Raw genomic sequence first — 25,644 nt, 5'->3', positions numbered from 1 at the left:
GATAACTTTATATACAGGGTTATATACATGCCCCATTTAATGTAAAAATAAGGTACATACCTTTAATTGTTTGCTTTATAAAACCCTGCGGCTGCGAGAGGTTGCGGAGTGAGAGAGTGATTTTAAAACTATTATAACTATTATTCGAGGCCTATAAAACTAATAATACCTTTTGCGACCGGGTCTTGCAGCGATTTTTCGTTAATGATTTACTAGGCTGAACATCTGCGATTAGTACAGCCTAGTAAAAATCGCGTTTTAAACCCGCCCCCTCCAAACAGCACCAAAATCGCGGACATGGCTTTGGGCAGATTCCCAATGACGATTCAGGTAGGTTTTGTAACATACCGACACTAGGGCCAGTTTTTATACATTTACTAAGCCAATTAACCTACAAACTTGTACGTCTTTGGAGTGTGTCTTATGGTCTGAACGAAATTTTGTGCCTGCAGTCATACATACAATGATACAATAATAAACAACAATAAACACAAATTAACATCCACCACAGTGAGTCCTCCAAGCACCTCCTCACTGTGGTGGAGGCAAAAATCTTAGGGCTGCAGTCTCTTCCCTCCTCTTCTCCCTCTGCGCTGAGGCGATTCCCCACCGGGCGATGGCACAAACAGTCCCGCGGCTCACCGAGCTCCGAGAACGGGCCGGCTCAAACACCGCGGCCCGGGGTGGTCGAAGCTGCCGCCCTCCAGTCCAGCGGACGCAGCCACCGGCCCGCGGCTGAACCCCGGACTCAGGTCACCGCCGCCAGAACGCCGTCCCAGCCACCGGAGCACCGTTCCAGCCCCGAGCCGGATCGCCCTCACGTGAGTGCCGTTCCTCCCTCGAGCTGGGCCGCTCCGACGGGAGCGCCATTCCACCTCGGGCTGGGCCGCTCCGACACTCCGATCAGGTAAATGCACAGTCTCTTGCCCAGGGTTGGGGAATCAAGAACAAGAGGACATAGGTTTAAGGTGACGAGGGGAATAGTTTAATAGGAACCCGAGGGGTAGTTATTTTACACAAAGGGTGGTGGGTGTATGGAGCGAGCTGCCAGAGGAGGCAGTTGAGGCTGGGACTATCGCAACATTTAAGAAGCATTTAGACAGGGACATGGGCAGGACAGGTTTAGTGTGATTTGGGCCAAATGTAGGCAGGTAGATGGGGCATTTTGGTCAGTGTGGGCAGGTTGGGCTGAAGGGCCTGTTTCCGTGCTGCAATACTCTGTGAGACCATAGCATCCAGCGAGGGTGAAGTGAAGCAAACAATATAGACAATAGGTGCAGGAGGAGGCCATTCGGCCCTTCGAGCCAGCACCGCCATTCATTGTGATCATGGCTGATCTTCCCCTATCAATAACCCGTGCCTGCCTTCTCCCCATATCCCTTGACTCCACTAGCCCCTAGACCCTATCTAATTCTCTCGTAAATCCATCCAGTGACTTGGCCTCCGCTGCCCTCTGTGGCGGGGAATTCCACAAATTCACAACTCTCAGGGTGAAAAAGTTTTTTCTCACCTCAGTCCTAAATGACCTCCCCTTTATTCTAAGACTGTGGCCCCTGGTTCTGGACTCGCCCAACATTGGGGCCATTTTTCCTGCATCTAGCATAGAAACACAGAAAATAGAATATCTGGTGTTAGTAATGGCCTGAAGCAGTGAATGACTCATTCAGCGTGGAAACAGTCCCTTTGATCCAACCCCCAACCTTCGCATGCCGACCCATCCACTCTAGTCTCTCCAGCTCACATTTGGCCCATATTCCTCTAAACCTTTCCTATCCACGTAAGTCCGTTAAAGGCTTCAAAGACTTCTCCGACACTACCAGCATTGACAATTATATTGTGCCAATACCAGTAGGTAAGAGTGGCAAAGGTGGCATATGGTGTGTGTAGGAAGGAACTGCAGATGCTGGTTTGTACCAAAGATATACACAAAGTGCTGGAGTAACTCAGCGGGTCAGCAATAGGAGTAGAATTAGGCCATTTGGCCCGTCAAGTCGAATCCGCCATTCAATCATGGCTGATCTATCTTTCCCTCTCAACCCCATTCACCTGCCTTCTCCCCATAACCCCTGACACCCGTACTATTCAAGAATCTATCTATCTCTGCCTTAAAAATATCCATTGGCTTGGCCTCCACAGCCTTCTGTGGCAATGAATTCCACAGATTCACCACCCTCTGACTAAAGAAATTCCTCCTCATCTCCTTCCTTACCTTCCACTACCTGCAACCTCCGGCAACCACCTGCAACCTCTGGCAACCACCTCCGCAACCTCCGGCAACCACCTGCAACCTCCGGCAACCACCTGCAACCTCCGGCAACCACCTGCAACCTCCGGCAACCACCTGCAACCTCCGGCAACTGCAACCTCCGGCAACCACCTTCAACTAGCATCGCAACCGGCTTCGACTAAAAGATTACCGATTTTTAAAACGGCAACCTATTTTTAGTCGCGGGCGGTTTTGAATTTTTTGAAATAATCACAGGAACATAGAAGAAGCGGAAACCACTTTCGACCATTAGGGAGACTGACAAAAACCTCCGGGAACCTCCGGGAACCGCACGGAAATCTTGGGTGGGGCGCAAAGTCTCCAGAGGTTTCCGTTCAGGTTTCCTAAGTGGGGCAGGGGCATAAAGGTCCGTCCTTTAATTCTGAGGCTGCGCCCTCTGGTCCCAGACTCTCCCACTAGTGGAAACATCCTCGCCATCCAGGCCAAACCAGGTGGTATAATGGAGGGGACAAGGTTTTGGGTGGCTTTAGTTAACGAAGGCTTTGGGGCCAGCTGAGGAAACACAGCAGAGTAATTGAATCTCAAAGGAACAAAAGGCACAACAGTGAAGCACATGGGTTGAAAGTAGAGGCACACAGGTCAAAGGAAGAGAAGTGAATGGTCATTGTGAAGGACTGGGAATAAGGTCACAGTTTAGCTCAGGGTCAAACAGTGAATACCAAAGCAACAAGCAGCCTGATGCTGAGGGGACATTTTGTATCAAGGTCCAAAAGCTTAGTTTAGTTTAGTTTAGAGATACAGCAGTGGGATAGGCCCTTCGGCCCACCGAGTCCGTGCCAACCAACGAACTCTGTAAACTAGCACTATCCTACTACACACACCAGGGACGATTTACAATTTCACCAAGCCTATTAGCGTACGTCTTTGAAGTGTGGGAGGAAGCCGGAGCACCCGGAGCACCCGGAGAAAACCCACGCAGGTCAAGGGGAGAACGTGCAAACTCCGCACAGACAGCACCCGTAGTCAGGATCAAACATGGGACTCTGGCACTGTAAGGCAGCATCTCTACCATATAACCATATAACAATTACAGCACAGAAACAGGCCATCTCGGCCCTTCTAGTCCGTGCCGAACACTTACTCTCACCTAGTCCCATCTACCTGCACTCAGACCATAGCCCACCATTCCTTTCCCGTCCATATAACTATCCAATTTATTTTTAAATGATATAATCGAACCTGCCTCCATCACTTCCACTGGAAGCTCATTCCACAACCGCTGTGCCACTGTGGACATGGCTCTAAAAGATCTCAACTTTAAAAAAAAAATCTACTATTTATGAATGTGATAAATGTCAGTTCCCATTAAAGAGAAGTAATTATAAATGAATTTGCAATTATATAATGGTATTGTATGATAATACTGATAATTCAGTGTTATTTAGAAAATGGACCATATCTTGATTATTAAACGTGGAAACCATCGGAAAAACACTAGTAGAATAAAGAAATACAATTACAGATCATTATGGAGAATAAACTAACTATGCAGACCTGGTCTCAGAAAGATTCAATTGATCTTATCCTAATTTTAAAGTATTTCAAAAGCAAACATAAAGGGAGTTTGCAATTTCTCAAATTATTAATGTTTTCATCTGTAAATCTGGATAAAATAGGATGTTTCCACTGGTGGGAGAGTCTAGGACCAGATGTCATAGCCTCAGGATAAAAGGATGTTCCTTTAGGAAAGAGATAAGGTTGAATAGAGAGCTAGATAGGGCTCTTAAAGATAGCGGAGTCTGGGGATATGGGGAGAAGGCAGGAACGGTGTACTGATTGGGGATGATCAGCCATGATCACATTGAATGGCAGTGCTGGCTCGAAGGGCCGAATGGCCTACGCCTGCACCTATTGTCTATTGAATTTCTTTAGTCAGAGGGTGGTGAATCGGTGGAATTCATTGCCACAGAAGGTTGTGGAGGCCAAGTCAGTGGGTATTATTAAAGCAGAGATTAACAGATATTTGATTAGTACGGGTGTCAGGGGTTATGGGGCAAAGGCAGGAGAATGGGGTTGAGAGGGAGAGATAGATCAGCCACGATTGAATGGCGGAGTAGACTTGATGGGCCGAATGGCCTAATTCTGCTCCTAGAATTTATGAACATCGAAGCATAGAAAATAGGTGCAGCAGTAGGCCATTCGGCCCTTCGAGCCTGCACTGCCATTCAATATGATCATGGCTGATCATCCAACTCAGTATCCTATACCTGCCTTCTCTCCATACCCCCTGATCCCTTTAGCCACAAGGGCCACATCTATAGAAACATAGAAAATAGGTGCAGGAGTAGGTCATTCGGCATAAATCTGTGGAGTAAATTAGGCTCTTCCGATAGTGGAATAAACTAGAAATCATGAAGATTTTGTTGTGCGTCCACTCCATACAATTATATTTGAAAATAATGTTGACACTAATCCACTAATTTGATATTCTTGCAAAATGGCACGAGAGTGTGGTGATTCAGCATGCTAATTCCAGCGGGGAGTCTACTCTCATCCCAAACAATTGCACCATGCTTCTAAATCTCGATCACTTGAGTTTTGTCTTGATTGTATTCATGAACAGTATTAATTGGATTTGATAGCACACAAACAAAAGCCTTTCACCGTACTTCAGTACACGGTGGTGCAGCGGTAGAGTTGCTGCCTTGCAGCGAATGCAGCGCCGGATACCCGGGTTCGATCCCGACTATGGGTGCTGCCTGTACAGAGTTTGTACGTTCTCCCCGTGACCCACGTGGGGTTTTCTCCGAGATCTTCGGTTTCCTCCAACACTTCAAAGACGTACAGGTTTGTAGGTTAATTGGTTTTGGTAAATGTAAAAATTGTTCCTAGTGGGTGTAGGATGGTGTTAATGTGCGGGGATCGCTGGTCGGCACGGACCCGGTGGGCCAAACGGCCTGTTTCCGCTCTGTATCTCTAAACTAAACTAAAAATTGGCAATAATAAACCTATCGGGTGAATGCATGGGGACTTTTACCCAGAGAAGAGGAATCGAGAACCAGAGGACATAGGTTTAGGGTGAGAAGGGAAAGATTTAATAGGAACCTGAGAGACAAGCCCGTCAAGTCTGCTCCGCCATTCAATTATGGTTGATCAATATCTCCCTCCCAACCCCATTCCCCTGCCTTCAGACTCTTGACCCGAAACATCACCCATACCTTCTCTCCAGAGATGTTGCCTGTCCCGCTGAGTTACTCCAGCATTTTGTGCCTAACTTCAGTGTAAACAGCCATCTGCAGTTCCTTCCTGCACATTCCTTGTCATTCTTTGTGTTAACTTCAGCCCTGGGTGAATCATCTGCATTTCCTGGCATTCCTTAAATTAACATCAGACACAAAACTATCATCACAGCTCCCTGCCATATATCAACGAAGATTGGTCACCAATCCACTACAACACTGTCAACCCTTACTTAACTTAACATCAACAATGAAGCTGACCTCAGCATTCAGTGTCATTCCTTCAGTTAACATCAGTCATAACTCCGACTTTCACATTCATCATCAAATGACTCCAGCTATGAAACAAATCCTCTTCTCATCCCGGCCATTCCCTCTTCTCCCATCGGGCTAGAGGCACAGAAGTGTGTAAACGCACACCTCCCGATCCAGGGACAGTTTCTTCCCAGCTGTTATCAGGCAACTGAACCATCCCACCAACAACCAGATAGCAGCCCTGAGCTAACATCTACCTCATTGTAGATCCTCAGACTATCTTTAATCAGACTTTATTGGACTTTATCTTGCACTAAACAAGATTCCCTTTATTTTGTATCTGTACACTTGATTGTAATCATGAATGTTTTTCCACTGACTGGATAGCATGCTTTTCACTGTACTTTGGTACATGTGGATGATAAAGTTAACTAAACTAATGAAAACCTCAATCCTTCCTGAATATTCTTGAGTCAGCATATTGTTCATAAATCCGTGGTGCAGAATTAGGCCGTTCGACTAATCAAGTCTACTTCGCCATTCAATCATGGCTGATCTATCTCTCCCTCTCAGCCCCATTCTCCTGCCTTCTCCCCGTAACCCCTGATATCCATGAATCCAACCTCAGCATTTACCATCATACACCCTGTCCACTTCTCCCAGGGGTTCGACATTGGAACAGAGCACCTGGAGAAAACACACGCGATCACAGGGAGAACATGTACACTCCACACAGACAGCAAATGTAGTCAGGATCAAAGCTGGATGCTGTCTGTCCCGCTGAGTTACTCCAGCTTTTTGTGACTGTCTTCGGTTTAAGCCAACAGTTCCTCCCTACACCTTTCCCCAATTTAGAGATACAGCGCGGAAACAGGCCCTTCGGCCCACGGAGTCTGCACCGACCAGTGATCTCCGGATATTAACATTATCCTACACACACACCAAGGACAATTTACATTTATACCAAGCCAATTAACTTACCTACCTGCAAGTCTTTGGAGTGTGGGCGGAAACCAAAGATCTCGAAGAAAACCCATGCGGTCATGGGGAGAACATGCAAACTCCATACAGACAGCACCCGTAGTCGGGATTGAACCCGGGTCTCCAGCGCTGCAAGCGCAAGGCAGCAACTCTACCGCTGCGCCACCGTGGCCAGTTAACACTGCCTTGACGCAAATCTTGCATTCACTTCAGTTATGGATCTAAGATCAACAATTCCTGACATTCCTTAAGCTAACATCCACCAGGAATCAAATTTCAGGAATTCCAAAAATTCCTCGAGTTATTTCGGCAAATAATCCAATCTCAGCATTTCCCTTCAAAACACGAGCTCACATCAGCCAGAAATCCAACTTCAGAACACCTCGTCATTCCTGAATGAGCAATGTCCATGAATACAACCTCAACGCATGCCATCATGCTTCAAAATAATATTGCCCATAAATCTGTCGTCTCAGTTCAGCTCAGTTCAGTTTAGTTTATTGTCGCGAGTACCAAGGTACAAGGAAAAGCTTTTGTTGCGTGCTAACCAGTCAGCGGAAAGACAATACATGATTACAATCGAGCCATTTACAGTGTACAGATGCATGATAAAGGGAATGACATTTAGTGCAAGCCCAATATCTGAGGAAGGATGTGCTGGCTCTGGAGACCCGGGTCCAGTGGATGTTTACAAGAATGATCCCAGGAATGAGTGGGTTAGCATATCGCTGGAGTTTAGAAGGTTGAGTGGGGACCTCATTGAAACTTACAGAATAATGAAAGCCACAGATAGAATGGATGTGGAAAGATTGTTTCCACTGGTGGGGGAGTCCAGGACCAGAGGTCATAGCCTCAGAATCCAAGGAAGTTTATGAAGGAAGTCGGGAGGAACTTCCTTAGTCAGAGGGTAGTTAATCTGTAGAACTCTTTGCCACAGGTGGCTGTAGAAGCCGTTAGTGGATATTTTTTAAGGCCATGGTAGACAAATTCTCGATTAGAACGGGTGTCAAGGGTTATGGGGAGAAGGCAGTAAAATGGGATTAGGAGGCAGAGATCAGCCATGATCGAATAGCAGAGAAGACTCGATGGGCTGAATGGCCTGGTACTACTCCTGTAACTTGTGAACTTGTGAAATCAAGTCAAGTCAAGTTTATTTGTCACATACGAGATGTGCAGTGAAATGAAAGTGGCGATGCTCGCGGACTTTTGTGCAAAAAGACAAACAACCAAACAAACTAAAACCACAATCATAAACACACATATTCTTTTACATAATAAATATTGGAAGGAAAAACGTTCAGTAGAGTTAGTCCCTTGAGATTGGCATTTACAGTCCTACTGGCCTCTGGGAAGAAACTCCTTCTCAACCTCTCCGTTCTCACAGCATGGCAACGGAGGCGTTTGCCTGACCGTAGCAGCTGGAACAGTCCGTTGCACTGGTGGAAGGGGTCTCTCATGATATTGTTGGCTCTGGAGTTGCACCTCCTGATGTATAGTTCCTGCAGGGAGGCAAGTGAAGTTCCCATAGTGCGTTCGGCCGAACGCACTACTCTCTGCAGAGCCTTCTTGTCCTTGGCAGAGCAATTCCCAAACCAGATGGTAATGTTCCTGGACAAGATGCTTTCCACCGCCGCTGTGTAGAAGCACTGGTGGATCCTCGGAGACACTCTGAATTTCCTCAATTGCCTAAGGTGGTAAAGGCGCTGCCTTGCCTTACTCACGAGTACTGAGGCGTGTGATGCCAATGTCATATCCTTGGAGATGTGGACTCCCAGATATTTAAATCCAGCAAAGTCCAATCAAGAATAGTCCGAGGATGACCAAAGAGATGACCATTTGTATTTCTCTTCATTCATTGAGTTAACATCAACCATGAATCAAATCTCAGTACTTCCTATTATTACTTCAATTGACTGCATATGAATCAAACACCTCGTAGAATCATAGAGTCCATTGCATTTAGCAGGAATGGTCTATCTTGCTCTGCTATGGGATCTTTGCTCAGAACTTCCTGCCATTCTTTGACCAAACAATGGCCATGAATTGAACGATTCTCTTCCCTTCATACTTGATGTGACATTGCCCACAAAATTTATACCAAGGGTTTAGTTTAGTTTAGATTAGAGATTCAGTGCGGAAACAGGCCCTTCAGCCCACCGAGTCAGCGCCACACACTAGCACTATCCTACACACAATGGGGACAATTTACAATGTTACCAAGCCAACCAACTGTTTTAAATCATGAGAGGAATAGATGGGGTAGATGCACAGAGTCTCTTGCTAAGAGTAGGGGACTCGAGGACCAGAGGACATAGGTTCAAGGTGAAGGGGTAAAGATTTAATAGGAAGCTGAGGGGTAGATTTTTCACACAAAGGGTGGTGGGTGTATGGAATGAGCTGCCAGAGGAGGTAGTTGAGGCTGGGGCTATCCCAATGCTTAAGAAACAGATGGACAGGTACAGGTTTGTAGGGATATGGACCAAGCGCAGGCAGGTGCGACTAGTGTAGATGGGACATGTTGGCAAGTTGGGCCGAAGGGCCTGTTTCCACACTGTATCACTCTAAGGCTCTATGACCAGTGATCCCCGCACACTAACACTATCCAACACAGTGAACACAGTAAACAGTGAATCTAGATTTACAATTTTACCGAAACCAAGTAACCTCCAACCTGTACGTCTTTGGAGTGTGGAAGGAAACAGGAGCATCCGGACGAAACCCACGCGGTCACAGGAAAAACGTAGAAACTCCGTACAGAGATCACCCATGGTCAGGATCGAACCTGGGTCCCTGCCGCTGTAAGGCAGCAACTCTACCGCTGCGCCACCGTGACGAACTGGTGGGCCGAAGTGCCTGTTTCCAAGCTGTCTCTCATCTAAATCTAATCTAAACCCCTACCCGTATCCCCACCCCTGCTCAAATCAGACTGAAAGGTCTCGACACGAAATGTTGCCTGTCCATTCCTTCCACTGGCCTGTTGAGTTGCTCCAGCACTTTGTGCTTCGCCCAGGATTGCAGCATCTGCAGTTCATTGTGTCTCAATCATAGAACTATATGGTTTAACACCTTCTTGATTAATCCTCGTTAAACTGAAGTCTTATGTTGGGTGGAGATCTAAAGGATCTTTAGGCATGATTGGAGATTTTTGAAGCAGTTACTGAAAGCTTTTATAGAGCCATAACGTGATTATCCATCAGATTACGTTTAAAATTTATCAGCTATGCAATTGCTATGAATGCCATGACACAGAGTTTATATATTCTATCTGGGACCACGTGGGTATACTCCGGGTGCTCTGGTTTCCTCCCACACTACAAGTTTATAGGTTAATTGGCTTCAGAAAAAAATGTGTAAAGTGTATCCAGTGTGTCGGATTGTGTTAGTGTATGGGGATAGCTCGTCATCGATGGGCCGATGGGCCAGTTTCCACACTGTATCTCTAAAATAAAGTCTATGGTCTAAAATAAAGTCTAAAGACTCCATGCTGGCCATCGATCACTCATTCACACTAATTCTATGTTATTGAAATTTTACATCCTATACACACGGGGCAATATTTCTACAGAAGCATTGATCTAGAAACCCACACTTCATTGGGATGTGTTTAAGAGGGAACTGCAGATGCTGGAGAATCGAAGGTTACACAAAAAAGCTGGAGAAACTCAGTGGGTGCAGCAGCATCTATGGAGCGAAGGAAATAGGCAACGTTTCGGGCCGAAACCCTTCTTCAGACTGATCGGGGGCGGGGGTGGGCGGGGACAAGAAAGGGAAAAGGAGGAGGAGCCCGAAGGCTGGGGGATGGGAGGAGACAGCAGGGGGGCTGAAGAAGGGGAGGAGACAGCAAGGACTAACAAAATTGGGAGAATTCGATGTTCATGCCGCCAGGATGCAGACTCCCCAAACGGAATATGAGATGCTGTCCCTCCAATTTCCGGTGCTGCTCGCTGTGGCCATGGAGGAGACCCAGGACAGAGAGGCCAGAGACGGAGTGGGAGGGGGAGTTGAAGTGCTGAGCCACCGGGAGGTCAGCTTGGTTATTGCGGACCGAGCGGAGGTGTTCGGCGAAACGATCGCCCATTGGGATGTGTTGGATGGAGATCTAAAAGATCTGAGCACACAGAGAAAAGCCGCACAGTCACTGGAAGTAAACGTAAACCCATGACACACGGCAAGTACCCGAGGTCAGGATTGAACCGGTGTCTCTTGCACTGTGAGATAGCAGCTCTACCAACTGTGCCACAGTGCCACTCGATCACTTGCCACCCCTGCATCCCTTTACCAGCTTTCTCCCGACAGACGTCAATCAGTTTGAAGAAGGGTCCCGGCCGCAAACGTGGTCTTTCCATGCCCTCCACAGGTGCTACCCTATTCCTCCTGCACTTTGAATATTTTTATTACCAAGAGGAACTAGGCTCAACTTACCATTTCTTACTAATAGATTTCGGTATTATTGCAATTTAAATTGGTTGAGCCAAACCTACCAATAATACGAAGGAGGATACAGAGTGCCGGAGTAACTCTGCGGGTCAGGCGGCATCTGTAGAGAACATGGATAGGTGACGTTTCACAGAGTGCTGGAGTAACTCAGCGAGTCAGGCAGCATCTCAGGAGAACATGGATAGGTGACGTTTCGGGTCGGGACCCTTCTTCAGGTAGTTCTAAAAGTATAGAAGGGATGTTACTGCTTTCTCATTGCCACATCATTTAGACACAGGTTCCAGATAAGGGCAGCACGGTGGTGCAGCGGTAGAGCTGCTGCCTCACAGCGCCAGAGACCTGGGTTCAATCCTGACTAGGAATGCTATCTGCCCAGAGTTTGTACGGATTTGCGTATAGGAGCAGGGAGGTTCTACTGCAGTTGTACAGTGTCTTGGTGAGACCACACCTGGAGTATTGCGTACAGTTTTGGCCTCCTAATCTGAGGAAAGACATTCTTGCCATAGAGGGAGTACAGAGAAGGTTCACCAGACTGATTCCTGGGATGGCAGGACTTTCATATAGAGAAAGACTGGATAGACTCGGTTTGTACTCGCTAGAATTTAGAAGATTGAGGGGGGATCTTATATAAACTTACAAAATTCTTAAGGGGTTGGACAGGCTTGATGCAGGAAGATTGTTCCCGATGTTGGGGAAGTCCAGAACATGGGGTCACAGTTTAAGGATAAAGGGGAAATCTATTAGGACTCAGATGAGAAAAACATTTTTTACACAGAGAGTGGTGAATCTCTGGAATTCTCTGCCGCAGAAAGTAGTTGAGGCCACAGTTCATTGGCTATATTTAAGAGGGAGTTAGATGTGGCCCTTGTGGCTAAAGGGATCGGGGGTATGGAGAGAAGACAGGTACAGGAAACTGAGTTGGATGATCAGCCATGATCATATTGAATGGCGGTGCAGGCTCGAAGGGCCGAATGGCCTACTCCTGCACCTATTTTTATGTTTCTATGTTTCTATGTTCTCCCCGTGACTGCGTGGGTTTTCTCCGGGAGCTCTGGTTTCCTCCCGCACTCCAAAGACGTACATGTCCGTGGGTTAATTGGCTTGAGGTAAAACTGTAGCTTGGCCAGCGAGTGTGTAGGATTGTCAGCAATGACTCGTTGGGCTGAAGGGTCTGTTTCCACGGTGTATCTCTGAACTAAACTAAGCAGATGATGCATTATAAGTAAAATTCAACAGTTTCAAATGACTGTCATTCGCACTGTTGAAAATAGGCAGGAAATAGAGATTCAACTCTGTCTATAACAACCTCTTCAATATGAGGACCTTGGACAACAGCCCACTCTATGAAAGATGTAAAGAAAACTGAGGAAGCATTTTGGGCAGCAATGCAAAGATTGAATGTAAGAACCTTGACAACAAAGTAATGTTACAGATGGAGGTAACTATAGTGGCCATTCCTTTCAAGACAACATTTTTTTTTTCTTTGAGCTCATCTGACATGATGGTTGCATTCATAGGGAAATAGAAACCCCGTTATCAGGACTTGAGCACCACGGAGTCTCATCAGTCAGTGTTATTTATTTATTTTAATTCCAAAATACCCTTTACTCGAGAAATAAATATATCCAACAAATGATCCGTACAAAACTCCATCCGACATTCTCGGAGGCAAAACACACATTCAATACTGTTTAAACAAATCACACAAATTATCCCCCCCTCCCCACCCCCCCTTTCCACTTATGTGGCCCACTGACGTAGAACCCCTTCCCTTATTTTGAGGGGTGTCTCCACCACACCCTGCCCCCCATGTCCAGCAGCGGAGGGAGTCAAATAGTGAAAGCTAGTAGACAGTGTGTGAGGCAGGAGGCAGAGAAGGGAAGCGCTCAGACCCAACATGTAGGAGGGAAAGAAGAAAAAAATAATAAACAGAGAATAAGAGGTGGTGGGGTTCTTAAATATGTGAGCAGAGAGACAGAGGGGTGTAAAATGTGGGTAGAAGCAATAGGTAGCAAGGTGAAAAGTAAAAGTGGCAGGCAGACAAATCCAGGGCAAAAATCAAAAAGGGTCACTATTCAACATAATTGTATAAGGGGTAAGAGCGTTGTAAAAACAAGCCTGAAGGCTTTGTGTCTCAATGCAAGGAGCATTCGTAATAAGGTGGATGAGTTGAATGTGCAGATAGCTATTAATGACTATGATATAGTTGGGATCACAGAGACATGGCTCCAGGGTGACCAAGGCTGGGAGCTGAATATCCACGGGTATTCAATATTCAGGAGGGATAGACAGAAAGGAAAAGGAGGTGGGGTAGCGTTGCTGGTTAGAGAGGAGATTAACGCAATGGAAAGGCATTAGCTTGGAGGATGTGGAATCGGTATGGGTAGAGCTGCAAAACACTAAGGGGCAAAAAACGCTAGTGGGTGATATGTACAGGCCACCTAACAGTAGTAGTGGAGTTGGGGATGGCATCAAACAGGAAATTAGAAATGCGTGCAACAAAGGTAAAACAGTAATAATGCGTGACTTCAATCTACATATAGATTGGTGAATCAAATTGGCAGGGGTGCTGAGGAAGAGGATTTCTTGGAATGTATGCGGGATAGTTTTCCAAACCAACAAGTGGAGGAACCAACGAGGGAGCAGGCTATTCTAGACTGGGTATTGAGTAATGAGGAAGGATTAGTTAGCAGTCTTGTTGTGCGTGGCCCCTTGGGCAAGAGTGACCATAATATGGTTGAGTTCTTCATTAGGATGGAGGGTGACATTGTTAATTCAGAAACAAGGGTCCTGAACTTAAAGAAAGGAAACTTTGAGGGTATGAGACGTGAATTGGCCAAGATTGACTGGCAATTAATTCTTCAAGAGTTGACGTTGGATATGCAATGGAAGACATTTAAAGACTGCATGGATGAACTACAACAATAGTTCATCCCAGTTTGGCAAAAGAATAAATCAGGGAAGGTAGTGCATCCATGGATAACAAGGGAAACCAGGGATAGTATCAAAACAAAAGATGAAGCGTACAAATTAGCCAGAGCACCCTACCAGAGGACTGGGAGAAATTCAGAGTCCAGCAGAGGAGGACTAAGGGCTTAATTAGGAAAGGGAAAATAGATTATGAAAGAAAACTGGCAGGGAACATAAAAACTGGCAGGGAACATAAAAACTGACTGCAAAGGTTTTGATAGGTATGTGAGAGAAATAAATTAGTTAAAACAAATGTAGGTCCCTTGAAGTCAGAAACAGGTGAGTTGATCATGGGGAACAAGGACATGGCAGACCAATTGAATAACTACTTTGGTTCCGTCTTCACTAAGGAAGACATGAATAATATGCCGGAAATAGCAGAGGACCGGGGTTCAAAGGAGTTGGAGGAACTGAGTGAAATCCAGGTTAGCCGGGAAGTGGTGTTAGGTAAATTGAATGGATTAAACAACGATAAATCCCCAGGGCCAGATAGGCTGCATCCCAGAGTACTTAAGGAAGTAGCCCCAGAAATAGTAATGCATTAGTGATAATTTTTCAAAACACTTTAGATTCTGGAGTAGTTCCTGAGGATTGGAGGGTAGCTAATGTAACCCCACTGTTTAAAAAGGGAGGGAGAGAGAAAACGGGGAATTACAGACCAGTTTGTCTAACATCGGTAGTGGGGAAACTGCTAGAGTCAGGTATTAAAGATGGGATAGCAGCACATTTGGAAAGTGGTGAAATCATTGGACAAAGTCAGCATGGATTTACGAAAGGTAAATCATGTCTGACGAATCTTATAGAATTTTTCGAGGATGGAACTAGTAGAGTGGATAAGGGAGAACCAGAGAATGTGATATATCTGGACTTTCAGAAGGCTTTCGACAAGGTCCCACACAAGAGATTAGTATACAAACTTAAAGCACAAGGTATTGGGGGTTCAGTATTGATGTGGATAGAGAACTGGCTGGCAGACAGGAAGCAAAGAGTAGGAGTAAACGGGTCCTTTTCAGAATGTCAGGCAGTGACTAGTGGGGTACCGCAAGGCTCAGTGCTGGAACCCCAGCTATTTACAATACAGGCGCACAACCTTTTATCCGAAAGCCTTGGGACTAGACACTTCTCGGATTTCAGAATTTTTCGGATTACCGAATGGAAGATTTTAGCATAGGTTAGGTAGGTAGCGCGGGCGGCTTGAAAAGTCTGGAGCGGCTGCCTCCTCCCCGGAGACCGGGGAATCATTGTAAATCATTGCTTAAATGTTAGACAGTTAGTTTGGAGGTATTTTATGTGGTGGGGGGGTGAAGGGGGAAACTTTAATTCTTAGTCCCCTACCTGGTCGGAGAGGCGGGGAGCGGGCAATGCCTTACCGGGTCGCCGTGCGGTAAGCTCCGGAGCGCTGTGGCCGCCGACTCCCAACATCGCGGAGCTGGGGGCTGCGGGCGTCCGGCCGCGGGCGGCGCCGGTTGGAGCTCCGACCCCGGCAACTCTACCCCCTGGCTGCGCGGCGCTCCAAATCCAGCACCGGACGCCCGCAGCCCCAGCTCCGCGATGTTGGAAGTCGGCGGCCACAGCGCTCAGGAGCTTACTGCACGGCGACCCGGTAAGGTATTGCCCGCTCCCCGCCTCTCCGACCAGGTAGGGGACTAAGAATTAAAGTTTCCCCCTTCACGCCCCCCCCCCCCCCCTCCTTCACATAAAAGCCCTGCAAACTAACTGACTAACATTTAAGCAATGATTTACAAATGTTTAAGTGTCTCCCCGGTCTCTGGGGAGGAGACAGCCGCTACAGTGGTACAGACCTGGGTTGACCGTGGGTCGTTTCAGATCAAATTTGGCGCTAAACGTGAGCTTTGGTGTGCAGACGACATCCTAGAAAAAATGTCCGGTTTTTGGAGCTTTTCGGTTTCCGGAACTCTGGATAAAAGGTTGTGCACCTGTATATATTAATGATCTCGATTAGGGAATTGAATGCAACATCTCCAAGTTTGCAGATGACACGAAGCTGGGGGGCAGTGTTAGCTGTGAGGAGGATGTTAGGAGGCTGCAAGGTAACTTGGATAGGCTGGGTGAGTGGGCAAATGCATGGCAGATGCAGTGTAATGTGGATAAATGTGAGGTTATCCACTTTGGTGGCAAAAACAGGAAAGTAGACTATTATCTAAATGGTGGCCGATTAGGAAAAGGGGAGATGCAACGAGACCTGGGTGTCATGGTACACCAGTCATTGAAAGTAGGCATGCAGGTGCAGCAGGCTGTGAAGAAAGCGAATGGTATGCTAGCATTCATAGCTAAAGGATTTGAGTATAGGAGCAGGGAGGTTCTATTGCAGTTGTACAGGGCCTTGGTGAGACCACACCTGGAGTATTGCGTACAGTTTTGATCTCCAAATCTGAGGAAAGACATTCTTGCCATAGAGGGAGTGCAGAGAAGGTTCACCAGACTGATGTCAGGACTTTCATATGAAGAAAGACTGGACAGACTCGGCTTGTATTCGCTTGAATTTAGGAGATTGAGGGGGAATCTTATAGAAACTTACAAAATTCTTAAGGGGTTGGACAGGCTAGATGCAGGAAGATTGTTCCCGATGTTGGGGAAGTCCAGAACAAGGGGTCACAGTTTAAGGATAAGGGGGAAATCTTTTAGGACCGAGATGAGGAAAAAAAATTTCACACAGAGAGTGGTGAATCTGTGGAATTCTCTGCCACAGAAGGTAGTTGAGGCCAGTTCATTGGCTATATTTAAGAGGGAGTTAGATGTGGCCCTTGTGGCTAAAGGGATCAGGGGGTATGGAGAGAAGGCAGGTACAGGATACTGAGTTGGATGATCAGCCATAATCATATCGAAGAGCCGAATGGCCTACTCCTGCACCTATTTTCTATGTTTCTATGCTTCTATGACCCTAGACTGTGATCCTCCCCCACAAAGCCTTTGCCGTTGGCTGCAGCGAACTTCAGTGTGTCCCTCAGCACGTACTCCTGCAGTCAGCAGCGGGCCAGTCGGCAACATTCCCCGATGGACAACTCGCTCCGCTGGGTGGTCAACAAAGCTCGGGCAGACCAAAGAGCGTCTTTGACTGAGTTGATGACCTTCCAGCAGCATTCAATGCCAGTCTCTGAATGCGTCCCTGGGAACAGTCTGTAAATCACAATGACTCACAACTCCAATGTCCACGTTCAATGCTAACCTCAGGTGCTGTCCATGCTGAGTTTGCACTCAAATGCCTGAGCTGTAGGGAGAGGTTAGAAACATAGAAACATAGAAATTAGGTGCAGGAGTAGGCCATTAGGCCCTTCGAGCCTGCACCGCCATTCAATATGATCATGGCTGATCATCCAACTCAGTATCCCGTACCTGCCTTCTCTCCATACCCCCTGATCCCCTTAGCCACAAGGGCCACATCTAACTCCCTCTTAAATATAGCCAATGAACTGGCCTCAACTACCCTCTGTGGCAGAGAGTTCCAGAGATTCACCACTCTCTGCGTGAAAAAAGTTCTTCTCATCTCGGTTTTAAAGGATTTCCCCTTTATCCTTAAGCTGTGACCCCTTGTCCTGGACTTCCCTAACATCGGGAACAATCTTCCTGCATCTAGCCTGTCCAACCCCTTAAGAATTTTGTAAGTTTCTATAAGATCCCCTCTCAATCTTCTAAATTCTAGAGAGTATAAACCAAGTCTATCCAGTCTTTCTTCATAAGACAGTCCTGACATCCCAGGAATCAGTCTGGTGAACCGTCTCTGCACTCCCTCTATGGCAATAATGTCCTTCCTTAGATTTGGAGACCAAAACTGTACGCAATACTCCAGTGTGGTCTCACCAAGACCCTGTACAACTGCAGTAGAACCTCTCTGCTCCTATACTCAAATCCTTTTGCAATGAAAGCTAACATACGTTGAGCAGGCTGAGACTCCATTCCCTGGAGCACAGGAGGATGAGGCATGATCTTATAAAGTTATCATCCCCAACCAGTACCCCATTCCTGCCTTCTTCCCATATCCCCTGACTCCGCTATCTACCTAGCTCTCTCTTGAAAGTATCCAGAGAACCGGCATGAAGTAACTACTTCAAGAATTTCCAATCAAGCCAAATGATATTTTAGATCTCCATCCAACAAGATAAGTAGGGCCTCAGTTTGTAATGTTTAATCAGGAACGTGTTAAAGCTGGAAAGGGTGCAGAGAAGATTTATAAGGATGTTGCCAGATCTAGAGAGTTTGAGCTATAGGGAGAGGTTGAGGCGTGATCTCATAGGGTGTACAAAATCGTGAGAGGAATAGATTGAATAGATGCACAGAGTCTCTTGCCCAGAGTAGGGGAACAGAGAATCCGAGGAGATAGGTTTAAGGTGAGGTGGGAAAGATTTAATGGGAACCTGAGGAGTAACTTTTTCACACAAAGGGTGGTGGGTGTATAGAATGAGCTGCTGTAGGAGGTAGTTGAGGCAGATACTATTGCAATGTTTAAGAAACATTTACGCAGGTACATGGATAGGTTTGGAGGGATATGGACCAAACGTAGGCAGGTGGGACAAATGTAGCTGGGACATGTTGGTCCGTGTGGGTATGTTGGGCCGAAGGGCCCGTTTCCCTGCTGTATCATTCTATGACAGTGTAAGTTCCTTCCTACCGCTATTTAAGAATAAGCTTAAATGGTAAGCCATTTAGAACGGAGACGAGGAAACACTTTTTCTCACAGAGAGTTGTGAGTCTGTGGAATTCTCTGCCTCAGACGGTGGTGGAGGCCGGTTTTCTGGATACTTTCAAGAGAGAGCTAGATAGGGCTCTTAAAGATAGCGGAGTCCGGGGATATGGGGAGAAGGCGGGAATGGGGTATTGATTGGGGATGATCAGCCATTGAATGGCGGTGCTGGCTCGAAGGGTCCAATGGCCTACTCCTGCACCTATTGTCTATTGTCTAAACTGAACCTGAACTGAAAGAGTCAGAGGGTCATATCGCATGGAAACTGGCTCTTCGGCCCAACTTGCCCAACTACTTCTGCATCTATTGTCTATTTCCCTCACATAATCAAAAACAAAGCTGTTATGGGTTATTTTATCCCAAGATCGAATGGGATCCAAGGAGAGATAGCTGAAGGAATAGTAAACTGGCTCCATGGTAGGAAGCAGATGGTGATGGTGGAAGGTTGCTTCTCGGATATGAGGCCTGGGACTAGTGGTGTGTCTCAGGGTTCGGTGCTGGGCCCATTGCTGTTTGTCATCTACATCAATGATTTGGATGAGAACGTACATGTCATGGTCAGCAAGTTTGCAGATGATACAAAAGTCAGAGGTATTGTAGGTAGTGAAGATAGTTCTCAAAAATTGCAGCAGGATCTTGACAGAATGGGCCGGTGAGGAATGGTTGATGGAATATAATACGGAGAAATGTGAGGTGCTTAGTTTAGTTTAGTTTAGTTTAGTTTAGTTTAGTTTAGTTTAGAAATACAGCGTGGAAAACAGGCCCTTCAGCCCACCGAGTCCGCACCGGCCAGCGATTCCCGCATATCCTACACACACTAGGGCCAATTTTTACATTTACCAAGCCAATTAACCCACATACCTTTGTACCCCTTTGGAGTCTGGGAGGGAACCTAAGATCTCGCGGAGATCTTCGCAGGTCACGGGGAGAACGTACAAACTCCGTACAGACAGCACCCGTAGTTGGGATCGAACCCGGGTCTCGGGCGCTGTATTCACTGTAAGGCAGCAACTCTACCACTGTGCCACCATGCCGCAGATACATCATTCCTTAAAGACGGAGTCGCAGGTAGATAGGGTGGTCAAAACCAAAGATCTTAGAGTGGAGCAAGATGGTCCACTCCGCTATAAAGCCGTAGTAGGTGATGGGTAATCTTCAGCGCCATTTCCGTAACCGGCTTCCGTCATGGCGTCAAGCTAATTCAGGGAGATTGTGCTATATCAGGCTGAGAGATTAAAGGACAGACACAAAATGCAGCGGGTAGGGCGGCATTTCTGGACAAAAGGAATAGGCGACATTTCGGGTCGAGACCCGTCTTCAGACTGAGTCAGGGGAAAGAGGAACTCAAACGATCCTCCCCCCCGCCCCCACCCTTCCCTCCGACACAGACACGGATCGATCGCCTCCCCCCCCCCCGTTTTTTTTTGTTAAACATCTACTTCCTTCGGGTGTATTTTTTAATGTCCACCTTACCATTTCCGTACTTTTTCGATAGCTGCCATGACCCGTTTGATGTCACCCTTTGCCCTGCTCCTGGTCTCGGTCGGACATGCTGTGTGTGTGTGTGTTTGTTTGTTTGTTTGTTTGGCGGAGTCTGAGAGGAGAGGCGCCGGCACCAAGAGCGAGCGAGCGAGCGAACGCGCAGACAGACGGACGAAAGCAACGATCATAGAGCGGAATAGGTGACATTTTGGGTCGAGACCCTTCTTCAGACTGAGTCAGGGGAAAGGGAAACGGGAGATATAGACGGTACTAAGGACAACTGAAAGGACGATATGCCTATATCTCCGGTATCCCTGTCGTTTGAGTGTGAGTGTGAAGAAGGGTCTCGTTGCTTTCGTCCATCTGTCCGCGCGTTCGCTTGCCCTTTGTGCTCCGACACTCCCCTCAGACTCCGCCAACCAATCACACACACGCACTCAGCATGTCCGGCAGATCGGTGCGGGCCGAGACCAGGAGCAGGACATCAAACGGGTCATAGCAGCTATCGAAAAAGTCGACCCGAAATATCACCTATTCCACTCCAGAGATGCTGCCTGATCCGCTGATTTACTCCAGCCTTTTGTGTCTGTCTTCGGTTTAAACTAGCATCTGCCATCCCTCCCTGTGTAAGTTATGTGCCATTTAATAAGAACATTTAAAAAAACATTTAAAACATTTAAAAATACACAAACGGTGCAGGCCTGCAACACTCATTACACTGCTGCGAGAGGCATAACTGAAGTCGGGTCGGGTTTACTGAAATGGCGGAAGTTACACTCCGGTGCGTACTACACGTAAGTCCATTGTATTTCGCAGGAGTGGACCATCTTGCTCTGCTCTAAGAGCTTTGGTCAAAATGCCTTTCGGCACATTGTCCTTCATCAGTCAACGTACTGAGTATAGAAGTTGGGAGGTCATGTTGCACTTGTATAAGACATTGGTGAGGCCACATGTAGAGTATTGCGTTCAGTATCCTGTGTCTACGCTGCATGGTTCAACAATATTGTATCTTCCACAGCCTCAAGGCATGTGAAACTGGTTTCCAGCCAATCAAATAGCTTTTAACGTGTTTGGGTAAACACTGCGGGGATCGCAACCATCCAGAAACATGAATGTGATCAATAATTATTTCATATGGTTAATTAAAGTGTAGACATTGACTGAGACAGCAGGAAAGATTCAACTTGTTTTCTTCCTGTTGCACCACACGGTTTTCACAGTGTATGTCACCAAACACGGGCAGGTGGGGCTAGTGTCGGAATGGTACCATTTGGCGCCGCCGTTTCGGCGCCTCCGTTTTGGCGCCGCCCATAGCTAATGCTTATCACCCAGTTCATCTTAATTCATCTAAATTTTGGAAACCTGTTATATACTTATCACCTAGTCCCATAGTTTTCAATGGGGTGGAAGATTGCAACCAGGGGTATGGAGAGAAGGCAGGTACGGGATACTGAGTTGGATGATCAGCCATGATCATATTGAATGGCGGTGCAGGCTCGAAGGGCCGAATGGCCTACTCCTGCACCTAATTTCTATGTTTCTATGTTTCACGTGGTCCGCCCTGTTTCAACTAATGCAATCAACTCGACGTGCACAAACAGAAGATCTAATAGAACAAGTTGTCCTACAACTTTAGGCTGTGCACGCCACACGAAAGAAGAAGAAGATAGTTTTCAATCGTTTTGGGAGTCTTTATTAAATAAAGAATAGGTGAATTCAAAATTGGTTAAAAAAAGCTAGTATAAAATATTTGGCAATAAGGCATATAACACTGGATGAACTCCTCCGTGCCTTCTTCCCATGATGACATACACCTGTGCAAATAACGGAGGAGATAATTTAAATGTGCCATCCGCATACCACACTTCCGAATCTTGTAAGAAAACAATCCAGCTGTGTCTTCCAAAAATTAAAATTCGATCATCTTCCTGACCACTATCACATATTAAAAAGTTTTCCCTTTGATAATTGTTCGTGATATAATATATGTACTCATCAGGGATCACTAACTCACAAACATTAGATAAATTAGATGAATTAACAAAAGATCGGCGCCAAAACGGAGGCGCCGAAACAGCGGTGCCGGAACAGCAGCACCGAAAAGTTCCCGACTCGGCTAGTGTAGCTGGGACATGTTGGTCGGTGTGGGTGACAATAGACAATAGACAATAGGTGCAGGAGTAGGCCATTCGGTGTCATCCTATGACCTCATGGCCCCATGATCTATGACCCTATGGCCATATGACCCCATGACTCCATTACGCAGTGTACTATATTTCGCACTACACTGGAAAGTCCAATTTCTTGTGCCCAAATTTCAAAGAGGGCATCGTTGTGAAATGGGAATTGTGGACGCAGCCCAGACCATCACACAAACCAACCTCCCTTCCATTGACTCCATCTACACCTCACGCTGCCTCGGCAAGGCCAGCAGCATCATCAAGAACAAGTCGCACCCTGACCACTCCCTCTTCTTCCCTCTCCCATCAAGCAAATGGTATCGAAGTGTAAAAACGCACCCCTCCAGATTCAGGGACAGTTTCTTCCCAGCTGCTATCAGGCAACTGAACCATCCTACCAACAACCTTGAGAGCAATTCTGAACTACTATCTACCTCATTGGTGACCCTCAGACTATCCTTGATTGGACTTTGCTGGCTTTACCTTGCACTAAATGTTATTCCCTTATCATGTATCTGTACACTGCAAATGGCTCAATTGTAATCATGCTTTGTCTTTCCGCTGACTGGTTCGCACGCAACAAAAAGCTTCTCACGGTACTTCGGTACATTGTTCGTTCGTTCGCTCGTGTGTCAGCTCGTTGTAGCTCGCTGTCGGCTTCTGACGCCGTCCAACATGTTGACAGAATTGTCGCCCGACGCGTCATAGAGTGCGTCGCTTCCAGGGATCACCACGAGGTGGCTTCTGTCACGATCACGTGACAATAAACTAAACTGAATTGACCTGATATGATAATTTTGGTTACAACCAGAGGGAACCGACTAAGAAGGGTTTCGGCCCGAAACGTTGCCTATTTCCTTCGCTCCTAGATGCTGCTGCACCCGCTGAGTTTCTCCAGCAATTTTGTGTACCTGGGAACTGACTAACGTTGGGTCACACTTTAATAGGGGTGTAAGGCCCAGTGCATTATTTCATCGACGGAGGTCAATTTAAAAACAATCCTAGCTACCATTGGTGGCTTTTTTGTAAGATATCGCTTTTTTGATAACTTACACTCACTTTTTTTGTTTACTCACAATTATGTGTTGTATGACTTAACAATGTTTATGTACACTTTATGTTATGTTTTTCTCTTTCCCTTAATTATGTTTAATAGTGTCAGGAGATGTAAAACTACTGCAGAAATTATGAAGGACAACTCTGGAATCGGGATTCCGAGGTACTTGGCTGCATCACATGAATCATACAGTCTGGTAATAATAGCCAATGCAAGATAATAGCCGAACAAATATCGGTGGTCTCACTTTCTGTAGTTGGAACATCAGAGGTGCGAACGAGCCAATTAAGAGGGGTAAAATTCTAACACAATTAAAATCATTAAATATGGATATTGCTTTCCTACAAGAGACACATTTGAAACAACAAACTCAGATCAGATTAAGAACAAACTGGATAGGTCAAACCTATTACTCCTCATTCACCTCTAAAGCAAGAGGCACGGCCATTATAATTCGGAAGGGCATACCTTTTAAATTAAAGAAATCCATATCTGATAAAGACGGAAGATACATTATAGTCACGGGAGAAATTTACAATACACCATTAACTATGATAAATATTTACTTGCCTAATTTTGATAACCCACAATTTTTAAAGAAAATAATAGGTTTAATCGCAGAGCAAAATTATCAAAATATACTAATGGGGGGAGAGTTTTTAACTGTGTTATAGACCCATACTTAGATAAATCAATAAAGGTGGTAAGGAAGCGTCTTGTTAAAACTGTGAATTTTTAAATACATATAAAAAATAACAACATCGCTGATATTTGGAGAATAGCAAATCCAAGTGGTAGGGAATATTCATTTTACTCATCAGTTCATAAAACTTATTCATGAATTGACTATTTCTTATTGGACACAAAATTAATCCCGTATACGAATAAACCACCATATCATAATAGTATTATTTCTGATCATTCACCATTGACTTTTATACTTGAAATTGAGGGAATGCCGGGTATAAAATCTTTTTGGAGATTCAATGCACACATATTAAATAACCCGCAGGTCTATGAGTATATAAAAGAACAAACAAAAAATGTTTTGAAATAAATGACACGCCGGGTATTTCTGCACCGCTATTATGGGAAACCTTCAAGGCATATATTCGCGGCGTCATAATCTCTTACCAAAGTTTTCAAAATAAGGAAAATAAAAGAGAACTTCAGCGGATAGAACAGGAAATAAAATTACTAGAACTGGACAATGCAACTGACCCAACCATAGATAAACATAATAAGATAACTTTATTGAAATATAAAATCAATAGAATACTTTCGAAAGAGTAATAAGATTATTCCAAATTCCAAAACAAGCACACTTCGAATTTGGGGATAAGCCACATGAATTACTGGCGAGGCAACTGAAGCAACAAGAAAAGGAAAAAACTATCACTAAATCTAAATCGGATAAGGGTGAGTTTCTAACATTGCCAAAGGATATTAATAAGAGGTTTGCCCAATTTTATCATAATTTATGTACATCTAAAATAAATACAGATGTTAGTAAAATTACAAATTTTTTAGATAATTGCCATCTCCCAAAATTGGATAGTTTAGAACAAGAGCAATTAGGAGCACGGATTACTAGTGAAGAAATAAATCAAATAATAAACTAACTGAAAAATGGGAAGACCCCAGGACCAGATGGTTTTAGTAATGAATTTTATAAAAGATTTCAGGAGTCAATTGTACCAAGATTATTTAATTTATACACGCAGGCTGATACTGAAAATAAACTACCAGAAACCCTAGCAGAAGCAACAATAACGCTTATACCAAAAAAAGATTTAGATGAACCGGGTTCTTATAGAGCTATTTCACTTCTAAATACGGATCAGGAAATTTTAGCAAAGATTCTAGCTAGAAGACTAAATAATTATATTAACAATTTAATAATTACGGATCAAACGGGATTTATACCCAAAAGACAATCATTTAATAATTTGAGAAGGCTTTTCAATATAATGTACTCTCACAATGAGGACAATGAAGATATTTCAGTTTAATACGGGAGAGAATTTTATTAGATGGGTTAAACTACTTTACGATAGACCTACGGCAAGAATATTAACTAACAATATGCTATCTCCAAAATTTTACTTATCAAGGGG

The 25,644-nt window shown here is 45.4% G+C and overlaps 1 protein-coding gene across 1 annotated transcript in view; it reads right to left on the bottom strand.

Moving 5' to 3' along the window:
* The window catches only part of LOC129696913 (protein lin-28 homolog B-like), a 209,759-nt gene that overhangs the window by 122,051 nt on the left and 62,064 nt on the right, over window positions 1-25,644 (bottom strand). The window lies entirely within an intron of this gene.

This window comes from Leucoraja erinacea, chromosome 5, assembly GCF_028641065.1.
Source record: "Leucoraja erinacea ecotype New England chromosome 5, Leri_hhj_1, whole genome shotgun sequence".
NCBI lineage: Eukaryota > Metazoa > Chordata > Chondrichthyes > Rajiformes > Rajidae > Leucoraja > Leucoraja erinaceus.
This window is presented reverse-complemented; position numbering and strand designations above follow the sequence as displayed.